At 37.1% G+C, this 12,633-nt stretch overlaps 1 long non-coding RNA gene across 3 annotated transcripts; it reads left to right on the plus strand.

Annotated features, from left to right (window-relative positions):
- The first annotated feature begins 879 nt into the window (after positions 1 to 879).
- LOC129624070 (uncharacterized) lies at positions 880 to 9,632 on the plus strand. Of its 3 annotated transcripts, none has more exons than XR_008700724.1 (7): positions 880 to 1,196; positions 3,179 to 3,333; positions 3,760 to 3,888; positions 4,036 to 4,175; positions 5,327 to 5,405; positions 6,987 to 7,313; positions 9,498 to 9,632. It is a non-coding gene; the product is annotated as an uncharacterized LOC129624070 (long non-coding RNA). The 3 variants fall into 3 exon arrangements; XR_008700726.1 differs by having other exon boundaries at positions 6,987 to 7,191; XR_008700725.1 differs by lacking the exon at positions 880 to 1,196 and adding an exon at positions 2,114 to 2,583.
- Positions 9,633 to 12,633: the final 3,001 nt, after the last annotated feature.

Genomic DNA, 12,633 nt, shown 5'->3' on the forward strand with positions numbered 1-12,633 from the left:
CAAGAACACTGGAGTGGGTTGCCATTTCCTTCTCCAATGCATGAAAGTGAAAAGTGAAAGTGAAGTTTCTTAGTCATGTCCCACTCTTCAAGACCCCATGGATTGCAGCCTACCAGGCTCCTCCATCCATGGGATTTTCCAGGCAAGAGTACTGGAGTGGGGTGCCATTGCCTTCTCCGGAATTTGGAGCACTGAATATGAAAGAGAAAAGGTAAACAAGCTAGGTAAAAGTAAAAGATAATAATGCAGTCCAGTTGTTTTTAAACATGGCTTCTCATTACAAACATATGTGGAGCTTAGAAGAAAAAAGAGACACCTGGGCATTTGTACATTACAGAAAATTCTAAGATTCATTTTGATATTTGGCAAAACTAATACAGTTATGTAAATTTTAAAAATAAAATAAAATTTAAAAAAAAAATTAAAATAAAAAAGGAAAAAAAATAAAAAATGATTACAGTTTTTTCTATTAAATGACAGTTTTGGCAATATAAAATTCTATTATTTTCTGCTACCCATTCAAGATACAATGGTATGAAGTTAATAATAGTTATATAATCAAAATAGTGAAAGATGTTTATCAGTTTTCACAATCAATAGTTTGACAAAAATAAAAGATAATTACAATTGCAAGCCATAATGGAAATATGATTAACCTACCAATATAAAATAATTACAATTTGGGTGGATAAGTAGAATGATGTGTTAAGTTGAAGTGCATGCCTGAACATGTTTTCATCCACCCAGACAGTCTATATCTTTTGCTTGGTGCATTTAATCCACTTACATTTAAGGTAAATATCAATATGCATGATCCTATTACCATCTTCTTAATTATTTTGGATTTACTTTCTGTAGGTCTTTTCCTTCTCTTGTGTTCCCTGCCTAGAGAAGTTCCTTTAGCATTTGTCATAAAGCTGGTTTGGTGGTGCTTGACGCTTTTGAACTGTGGTGTTGGCGAAGACTCTTGAGAGTCCCTTGGACTGCAAGGAGATCCAACCGGTCCATTCTGAAGGAGATCAGCCCTGGGATTTCTTTGGAAGGAATGATGCTAAAGCTGAAACTCCAGTACTTTGGCCACCTCATGTGAAGAGTTGACTCATTGGAAAAGACTGATGCTGGGAGGCATCGGGGGCAGGAGGAGAAGGGGACGACAGAGGATGAGATGGCTGGATGGCATCACTGACTCGATGGACGTGAGTCTGAGTGAACTCCAGGAGTTGGTGATGGACAGTGCTGGGGTCCAGCCTGGTGGATCCAGGGAATTAGAAAGGGAGACGGCTTCGGCAATCAGGATACAATAGAATTAAAGATATAAAGAGTGGTTAAATAAGGATAGCTCAATGAGAAACTTCAGTGGAGAAAAGAGGCTGAATAACTTGGTTTAGGTGGAAAGCTAATAAAATTCCAAAATAAGGAATTTACATCACCTATGTGGGCCACAGGCATCCTCCCATTCTCCCGAAGGAGAGGAGACACTAAGGCTTCCCTGGTCAGATCTTAGAAGCCCAGGCATAGTTAGTAGGCTTGACGAGCTTCCACGCTCCAATTCAGCCAGAAGGTAAGAGAAAGAACGATATGGGGAGACCAAGTTTTGGTGAACAAGGCCCGCACTTTATTTTCCAAAGTAGTTGTTATACCTTAAGTTGTGCATAGAGTGTAATGGGGGAAGGGGTAGAGTCAGCAGTAAGCCAGGCTTTCTTCCTGCAAACTTATCATATGCAAAAGTTTAGGTGATTTGCATCATCTTCTGGCCCGGAGGCCTGTTAACATTTTAAGACCCTTTCTTCAGAAAACTTATTTTTCTCTAAAGGTGATTAGTCAGGCGCCACCCTCCAAAAGCATTAGATAAAGTTGCATTCCTATAGGGCAAAGGTGTGGTGGGCTATAACAAGAAAAAGAATTAACTCAAGGGTCCAAGGTTACAAACATTAAGGCTACTACTTACACCAATTATATTAATCAATACACTGCCAGGGACACAGCAGGTAAGGGATATGCAAACTTAGCAGCAAACATTGGCCCAACAAGTGAAAATCCCTTCACCAATACAATTTCTAATCAATCTTTTTTTTTTTTTCTCTCTTTGATTTTATTTTATTTTTAAACTTTACATAATTGTATTAGTCTTTTAACCGCTCAAAGGAATCTGTATTTAGACAGTTTAAACACTCTTGTCACGCCCAGGAACTTTATTAACTGGAGCTGTAAGTTAACTCTTTTTTTCAGATAGAGGTAGTGGGGGACAGCCCCCTGTAAAGTCAGAGGTGTAGGTGAGAGTACAAAGCAGAAAGTAGGCAGACTCTGGTTTTGGGGGTAGATGCTCCAGAATTTCCAGGGGGACTCCTGAGGCTCGATCCCGCCTTTGCGTATGCTGAGCCTCCTTCCTCATGACCTTTGCCACTGACGGAATTCCTCATGCTGGCTCCCGGCAGACAGAGAGGCCTGGCATGCTGCGATTCATGGGGTCGTAGAGTCAGACACGACTGAGCGACTGAACTGAACTGAACTGAATTCTCTTAAATGTTCCTTGTCTGGAAAGCTTTTGATTTATTCATCGAATCTGAATGAGAATCTTACTGGGTAGAGTATTTTTGATTGTAGGTTCTTCTCTTCCATTACTTTAAATATATCTTGCCATTCCCTTCTGGCTTGTAGAGTCTGTGTTGAAAAATCAGCTGATAACCTGAGAGTTTCCTTGTATGTTGTCATTTTTCCCTGTTGCTTTTAATACTTTATCTTTGTCTTTGATTTTGGTCAGTTTGATTACTGTGTTTCTCAGTGTATTCCTCCTTGGGTGTATCCTGCCTGGGACTCTCTGTGCTTCCAGGATTTGGCTGACTATTTCCTTTCCCATGTTAGGTAAGTTTTCAGCTATTGTCTCCTCAGATATTTTCTTGGGTCCTTTCTCTCTTCTCCTTCTGGGACCCCTATAGTGTGAATGTTGGTGTATTTGATGTTGTCTCAGAGGTCTCTTAGGCAGTCTTCTTCTTTCATTTTATTTTTTTCATTATTTCTTCTATATTCTGTTCTGAGGTAGTAATTTCCACCATTCTGTCCTTCAGGTCATTTATCTAGTCTTCTGTTTCAGTCATTCTATTGATTCCTTCTAGTGTGTATGTGTGTGTGTGTGTGTGTATATATATATATATATATATAATTTTTTTTTTTTTTTTAGTTCTTCTAGGTCTTTGGTAGGAGAAGGCAATGGCACCCCACTCCAGTACTCTTGCCTGAAGAATCCCAGGGACGGGGAACCTTGTTGGCTGCCGTCTATGGGGTCACACAGAGTCGGACACGACTGAAGTGATTTAGCAGCTTAGCAGGTCTTTGGTAAACACTTCTTACATGTTCTTCATTCTGTTTCCAAGATCTTGGATCATCTTCACTATCTTTATTCTGAATTCTTTTTCTGGAAGGTTGCCTATCTTCACTTTAGTTGTTTTTCTGGGATTTTATCTTATCCCTTCATTTGGGGCATAACTCTCTGCTTTTTCATCCTGATTAACTTTCTGTAATGTTGTTTTATTCTAGTCATCTGTGGGATTGTGGTTCTTCTTTCCACTTCTGTCTGCCCTCTGGTGGATGAGGCTTCTGTAAGCTTCCTGATAAGAAGGAAAAACTGGACCTGCTCTGGTGGGCAGGTCCATACTCTAAACTTTAATCTAATTATCTGCTGATAGGTGGAGTTGCCTTCACTTCTTGTTAGTTGTTTGGCCTGAGGTGACCTAGTCCTGGGGTCTTCCTCCTCTCTGGTAGAGTTAATGGCGTCCTCCAAGAAGACTTACAACAAGCATCATCATCCAGGTCTTCTGCTGCCAGAACTCCATCCCTGTGGTAAGCCCCTGCTAACTCAAGTCTCCCCAGGAGACCTTCCAACACTAGCAGGTAGGTCTGCTTCAGTCTCCTATGAGGTCACTGCTCTTACCCCTGGGTCTTGGTTTGCACAAGGTTTTGTTTGTGCCCTCCAAGAGTGGGGCCTCTGTTTCCTCCAGGCCTGTGGATGTACTATAATCGAATTCTACTTCCTTTAAGATTTGATTCCCTGGAGATTCACAGTCCGATTGTCCGATCCCCAGGCTGGGAAGCTTGATATAAATCTCAGAACATTCAAAGCAGTGGGAGAACATCTTTGGTACTACGGTATTCCAATCTGTGGGTCACCCACCCAGCAGGTATGGGACTTGATTTGATCATGATTGCACCCTTCCTATCATCTTGTTCCAGCTTCTTCTTTGTCTTTGAACATGGGATATCATTTTTTGGTGAGTTCTAGCATCCTCCTGTCTATGGTTGTTCAACAGTTGCAATTTCGGTGTTCTCACAAGAGATGAGAGTAAGTTTTTCTAACTCATCACCTTGAACCAGCTCCCTGAGACTTGCTTATTAACCCCTAGATATTTTTTATGTAGTAGCTTTTATCATTGAAAATATATAATTTGGATATTATTCTAGGTGTCATACTATATGAGTATTTCATAAGTGCAGGTATTTTGTCTGTTTTGCACATTGCTAACAGGTGATGCTAATAGTATCCATGTTAAGCACATAGCAGATTCTCTGTAAACATTGCTTGAAGAAATATATTCACATTTCATAAGAGTTGTATACCTGTAACTATCTTTCTCTCAATAATAAAATCTTTTAGATAGGGTTGTATTTTATTTGTTTATTTCAGGCTTAGTTTTCTGTTATATGAGACCCACATGAATAATTATTTAATATGCAAGTTTTATTGGCAGATACTGCAGACTAGCAACATGTGGTCCAGTTATTAACTTCATTTGACTTTGATAATATTGACTTAAATAATTTATTAACCAATATTTATAAACATATTTCAGTTAAAAATCCATGTATTACATAGTAAAACTGGACTTCTTTCACTCATGCTACTAATCAATTACTGTGAACTATTAGCTGCCTAATCTAGAAAAGACATATGCCCACTAGTTAAAAATAGCCTCCCTCCCCAACTCATTTTATTAATTTATATTATTTGTCTTGTTTTCTTGATATTTTAGTTTGTAACCTCTGGTATAATTAATTGAAAACTTGAGAAGAATGCAGAAATATTATTTTCACTATGTATTTTAATCTCCTCAGGAAAATTGGTTTCAAATTATTTCTATTTTAAAATGGAATATAATTACTTGTTGATAGAAAAACTTTACTTGCTGTATTAACATTCATATTTTGATAATATTTATAATTATTTTCTGTTTGTCAATTAAGTATATTAGTTAATTCAATACATTAATTAACTTCAGCTTCCTAAATTAATTAAATCTAAAACATTACAAAGAGTCCTGTTGTTTTTGATTAGTGAATGGCCTTAAGAAAACCTGGACAAGAAACACAGGAGCAGAGCAATAGGATTTGGAGGCTGGAAAACATGAACAGAGGTTGGTTAACTTGATGTGTTCTTTAGTTTTGGTATTTTTTTCAACCCAATTTAGTGGAAATATAATGCTATGACAGTTTTTCAGAGTAAGCTGAAAATATATTAGAAATCATTTGAAAGTGTAATGAGAAGATATCTATATGTTGACTAACTAAGTGAACTTGAAGGTAGGCCAATCCTTTTTCTGGCTCCATTTCAGACTTAAAATCTGTACTAGAAATTTTCTAAGACCTTGATTTTACCTCTAGAAAGCTGGAAACATTCAAAGGAATGATTTAAATTTTACTGTATATCTGCATGTTTATGTTATTGTCTAGATACATGTACAAGGTTTGAAATTTGTTGATGCCATTGTTCTAATAAAGAACATAGCAAGAGTGATTTAGAAGAGGCAATTATATTTATGGGAGCTAATGTCCTTGAGAAAATAAAAGTATATGATTCTAAAGCCTGGAAAAAAGGAAAACTGCTTCTTTATTAATAGTTGATTCATTCTGGCTGCATCAGGTCTCAGCTGAATCATGTGGGATCTTCACTTCATAGTGTAGGATTTCTCACTGCAGGGACTCTAGTTGTGGCACGGCTCCAGAGGACATGGGCACAGTAGTTGCTCCATGGTATATGGGATCTTAGTGCTCTGACAAGGGATCAAGCCCACATCCCCCAGTATGCAAGGCAGATTCTTAATCACTAGGCTACCAGAGAATTCCAGAGGAAAGGTTCTTATGAGAATCACAAGAAACAGGAAGGAAGGCAGAAAATGTGGATAAGATGAAAGTGGCTTGACATACTTGGTTCAAGGAAAATTAGGTCATCACTAAGCAACCAAGTTTATATCTATGTATATACCTATTGTCACATCTATATTTTAGGTAGTCTTAGGAGGCCTTACAAATAGCTGAGGGAAGAAGAGAAGTTAAAGACAAAGGAGAAAAGGAAAGATACACCCATTTGAAGGCAGAGTTCCAAAAAATAGCAAGGAGATAAGAAAGCCTTCTTCAGTGATCAATGCAACGAAATAAAGGAAAACAGTAGAATGGGAAAGACTAGAGACCTCTTCAAGAAAATTAGAGATAACAAAGCACTATTTGTTGACAAAGGATTATGTCAAGGCTGTATATTGTCACCCTGCTTATTTAACTCATATGCAGAGTACATCATGTGAAATGCTGGGATGGATGAAGCACAATCTGGAATCAACATTGCCAGGAGAAATATCAATAACCTCAGATACACAGATGACACCATCTTTATGGCAGAAAGCAAAGAAGAACTAAAGAGCCTCTTGATGAAAGTGAAAGAGGAGAGTGAAAAAGTTGGCTTAAAATTCAACATTCAGGAAAATAAGATCATAGCATCCAGTCCCATCACTTCATGGCAAATTGATGGGGAAACAATAGAAAGAGTCACAGACTTCATTTTTTGGGCTCCAAAATCACTGCATAAGGTGACTGCAGCCATGAAATTAAACTTCTTTGAAGAAAAGCTATCACCAACCTAGACAGCATATTAAAAAGCAGAGACATTACTTTGCTGACAAAGATCTGTCTAGTCAGAGCTTTTTTTTTTTTTTTTCCCCCAGTGGTCATGTATGGATGTGAGAGTTGGACTATAAAGAAAGCTGAACACCAAGAATTGATGCTTTTGAACTGTGGAGTTGCAGAAGACTCAAGAGTCCCTTGGACTGTAAGGAGATTCAACCAGTCCATCATAAAGGAAATCATTCCTGAATATTCATTGGAAGGACTGATGCTGAAGCTGAAACCCCAGTACTTTGGCCACCTGTTGTGAGTAACTGACTTACCGGAAAAGGGCATGATATTTGGAACGACTGAAGGCAGGAGGAGAAAGGGATAACAGAGGATGAGATAGTTGGATTGCATCAGCAACTCAATGGACATAAGTTTGAGTAAGTCCCAGGAGTTGGTGATGGACAGGGATCCTGCAATGCTATAGTCCATGGGGTCGCAGACTCAGATACGACTGAGTGACTGAACTGAAGGCAACAGCATCCACTCAGAGTGAGAAGTGAGAAAAAATATTGGAGGTTTAAGGGGGAAAAAGACAGTATGAAAATAGATGTAGAATTGGGCAAGTACACATCATCATGAAGGACAATAGGATTGCTAGGCAGTGTTGTTACTATCTGGGATTTTGTTGGTGATGGACAGGGAGGCCTGGTGTGCTGCAATTCATGGGGTCACAAAGAGTCGGACACAACTGAGAGACTGAACTGAGAGATCACTCAACATAAATATGTGATTTTCCCCAGCTATAATCAGTTTCACAGGTGCCAGTGCAGATTAGGCTAACTTTAATATTAATAATTACTAATGATTATTGTAATATGTGTACTAATTAATTCAAAAATATAAATTAATTGACAACATTAACCTGCTGAGATAGGTATGATAATTGATCCAATATCACAAATGAGATATAGAGATTGAACTTGGAAATATGTTTGGGTTTATCCAGTGTGAAATTGGAGAAGGCAATGGCACCCGACTCAAGTACTCTTGCCTGGAAAATCCCATGGACGGAGGAGCCTAGTAGGCTGCAGTCCATGGGGTCGTGAAGAGTCAGACACGACTGAACGACTTCAATTTCACTTTTCACTTTCATGCATTGGAGAAGAAAATGGCAACCCACTCCAGTGTTCTTGCCTGGAGAATCCCAGGGTCGGGGGAGCCTGGTGGGCTACCATCTATGGGGTTGCACAGAGTCAGAGACGACTGAAGCGACTTAGCAGCAGCAGCAGTGTGAAATGGAATGAAGGAGGAGCAAGCTATGTGAGGAATGTAGTGATTCCTAGAGCAAGTGAATGATGAGATTTAAGTAGAGAGAGGGATAATTTATCTAACTTTAAGATATCAGATCAGATCAGATCAGTTGCTCAGTCGTGTCCGACTCTCTGCAACCCCATGAATCGCAGCACGCCCGGCCTCCCTGTCCATCACCGACTCCCAGAGTTCACCCAGACTCAACGTCCATCGAGTCAGTGATGCCATCCAGCCATCTCATCCTCTGTCGTCCCCTTCTCTTCCTGCCCCCAATCCCTCCCAGCATCAGAGTCTTTTCCAATGAGTCAACTCTTTACATGAGGTGGCCAAAGTACTGGAGTTTCAGCTTTAGCATCATTCCTTCCAAAGAAATCCCAGGGCTGATCTCTAGAATGGCTATTAAGCAGATTGGTTCCCTTCAAATAAGTAGCTGATTGTGAAATATTGAAAAGGTGTTTGGAAGTAATCTTGTCAAGGGATAGTGAGGCCTGAGATGAGGAATAGAAGGAAAAGAAAGGAAAATATTAGGTAAAGGGTCATGGCTTTTAATACATAGGGATTGAGAGAGGAAAATGGCTAGAAAAGAGGAGTGATCTTGAATGTGGAGGAGTAACTGAGAAATCAACACTGAGTGTAGCATTCCGAGTTTCTATCTAAATTTAGAATCACACATCTAATAAGCAACATTTAAAATGAAATGTTGCAAAACCTCTCAGTACTCTTGGAGAGTCATTCAAAGTCGTTTAATTAAATATGGTAGTATTATGTATGAATACCATGAGGCATGTTGGTCATACAATGTAATTGAATGCAGGTGTGTGTTTATCTCAAATACCAGATTCTGTCAGAGTTATGGTTCTCCAGTTAATAGTTAAAAAAAAAAAAAAAAAAAAGACATGGGTGTGATATACTGGTAAGCTATGTGGAAGTTTCCTAAATCAAAGGAAAAGTTGACAATTTTTAGTGGAAAAGACAGAACTCATATGATCTTAGAGGTAGAAATAATTCATCAGTTTTTACTATATTTATCCACTTGATGCCATTTCAACTTTTATTCTATTTCTCCTCACTTTTCTCAAAATTAAACTTCTTTAAATATATTTGTCTAATAGATGGTTAAGCCATGATAGTGAGAGGAATTGTCTGGGAAAAGAAGCCATCATGACCCTTTAAATTTAGGATAGGATATATAATGCTGCAGTAACAACTTAAAAATGCTAGGGACTTAATACAGCAAAAGTGTAATTTGTACTTACATGACATATCCAAAGGCTGTTGGCAATGAGTTTGTACTCATTCTATTCACATAGGAGCCAGGATCACAGAAGATTCACTATCTCAGAATATTGCAACTGCTGTAGACAACTTTCAGGTTTGTCTTGACAGATGAAGAGAGTATGGATAAGTTTGTACTTGCATTTAATTTTATTTGTAAATAAATATTACATGTTCCATTTACTTATCTTTCATTGGTTAAATTGTCTCATGGGCTCATGCAACATCAAAGAGAAAATTTTCTTGGCCAGAGAGATCTTGCTGAGCACCAGTAATGTCTACCACAGACCCTGTAGCTTCTAAAGGTGACTAAAGGGAGTGAATTACTGCCTTTGAGAAAGGGGGAATGGACACCGGGAAACAACTGTTTACTATACAAATCTTGTAAAAATTGACAGTCAAATTTAGTATGTGATTGGTACATAGAGCAGATTTTTTTTTATATCCATTATAGAAGCACACATAAAGATAACTTGAACAATCATGAGTGGCATAGCCCATTTCTTCTTGAAGCTCTTTCATTGCTCTTTAGTTAAATAAAATTATTTTTAATCCTTTGTGTCCAAGATCAAGGGTACAAATTCTGTGCAGCATTTTCCAAATTCTTTACCTGTTCTCTGCTCTTATTTCATTTACACGTAACTTTAACTCTAGCATCAGCATTTGTAACATAATTTGCTGTTATTTTTTATTGTCTTCTAAAAAATAATGAAATTACCTAAAGTTTCATTAGGTACTTTGAATAGTGAGCACAGAAGCATGTATATTTAATAAAAAATAATGAGTGTGTTACCAATCTTTTAATTTCAAGGCTTGACTCTGTTACTTGTAGAATACCTCTGGATTGTTAATTATTTGTAATTTGCAATGTTTTTAGAACTAATCCAATTTTACTTATTTATATCTACAAGTTGACCCAGATTTTTCAGATGATATTTATGCTGCTGTTTTTAAGTATGAGATGCATTCTATTTACTAGTGTTTTACTTTAAGGATAAGTGATTCAATGATTTAAAGCTGTTTCCCCTGTTATTTTTAAACAAATGAATACTAAAAACTTCCTAGATTTTTTACAATAGGTTTGTTACTATTTTAATATTCATTTTCGATGTTTTTCTTTTCAAATTTCCAATTTTATTAGTAAATGTAAAGCTCTTTCATCAATAAATAATTTGTATAAATCCATACCTAAAATTTGATGTAACAGAGAAACATAAACTTGAAATCCTGGCAATAGATTGTTACTGAAGAACAGTATATCTAAAAGTATAATAGCTTTTTATATCAATAGTTAAAGATTTAATGTTGTTCAAAAATAATTATTTTCTGTAAATCCTTGTCCAAGTTATCCTGTAAAACATTTGTCTGATCAACACAAGAGGAAAAAAACATCTTCAGATAATGTATGTGTCTCATACAATGGACATTTCATCCACTGTAATAGAATCCCAATTTTTTTTTTTTAATTTTCTTTAAAAGTCTTGGAGAAAAAAATCTTAAAAAAAGTATTTAAATATAATTGCAAGTAGTCATTTTCTACATAAGTCCATCTTGTATGGAATATTAAAAGGTTGTTGAATCACGTGAATACACCGGGATTCTTGGCCCCTGGAAGAGAAGAATTCAATCTGGGGCCAGAGACGAGGCTTGATCGCTCAGAGCTTTTGTTTAATAAAGTTTTATTAAAGTATAAAGGAGATAGAAAAAGCTTCTGACATAGGCATCAGAAGGGGGCAGAAAGAGTACCTGCTTGCTAGTGTTAACAATGAGGTTATATAATCCAAAGAATGTCTAGAGGTTGTAAAGACCTCATCAGACTTACTCCCATAATTTACATTTTTTTTAAATTTTATTTTATTTTTAAACTTTACATAATTGTATTAATTTTGCCAAATATCTTATGATCCAGCAATCCCACTGCTGGGCATACACACTGAGGAAACCAGAAGTGAAAGAGACACGTGTACCCCAATGTTCATCGCAGCACTGTTTATAATAGCCAGGACATGGAAGCAACCTAGATGTCCATCAGCAGATGAATGGATAAGAAAGCTATGGTACATAATTTATATTTTAAGATAACACTGTCCTCAGGCAAGATACATCCTTATAAAGACCAGGTCTACTCCCATATTTTAAGATAACAGAAGGTTGAATCCAAAGACTGTCCTTAGGCAGGATACATTATTGTTATATAATCCTAAGGAATGTGGAGAAAGAAAAAATGTTTGTCCTTTCTTCCTCCTTGAGAATTCCAGACCCCTCTCTCCTTGGGGACCCCTAAACTCCTTATCAACCTGCCTAGGAACTGACTCTCTCAATATACTTAGATTTGTCAGTCTTTTGTGATCCTTATCTTTTTCACAAATGAGATTTTATATTGAACTCTATTGAATTTTCTCCATTTGAAAGAGTTTAAAAAGGTGCTTTCCAAACAAAATATAGCATTGTTTATTATTTTTACACATACAACATGTCTTCCCTTTTAATTTGTTCCCTATTAGCTGCCGTCTATGGGGTCGCACAGAGTCGGACAAGACTGAAGCAACTTAGCAGCAGCATGTTTTCATTTACTTCAGTTCATCTGTAGTTTTATCATACCTCAATAATCTTATATTATCATTGATATATAAAGTTAAATCTCTAATATTTCTTATCCTAGATGGATATGTGATTTCTTTTTGACTTATTCAACTTTAAGTTTGCTCTAGAACTCTGGGCCTATTAACTCAACTAAAACCATATTGATCAACCACCAACCAAAAGCATTCACTTTTCATTCACAAAATTTTCACTTACTTCTTTAAAATATTCTAAATAACTCTTGCATTTATTATCAAGTTTGCATGTATGGAATTGAGCAGGAATCTGTGGAGTCTTCCTGGACAAAATCCCCATGAATTCTGCCCCTTGTTTATAGAAAGGATTTAGCTTCCTGCCTCTACCATAAGTTCTAAAAAGAAAATTTAATCAGAGAAGTATGATAGTGAAGAAACAAAGACAAGCGGTCTAGGAAGACAAAGTAGTAATAGTTTAGCCATAAGACAAAGCCAAGGACATTTAGGTACTCTTCCAAAGCTATAGAGCTGTATCTTTAGTTGTTCTGCAGATATACTAAAACCCTCACCAGCTGGAAGAAGATAACTAACTGTTTAATGACCATGAGCACTT

This window comes from Bubalus kerabau, chromosome 12 (genome assembly GCF_029407905.1).
Source record: "Bubalus kerabau isolate K-KA32 ecotype Philippines breed swamp buffalo chromosome 12, PCC_UOA_SB_1v2, whole genome shotgun sequence".
Lineage (NCBI taxonomy): Eukaryota > Metazoa > Chordata > Mammalia > Artiodactyla > Bovidae > Bubalus > Bubalus kerabau.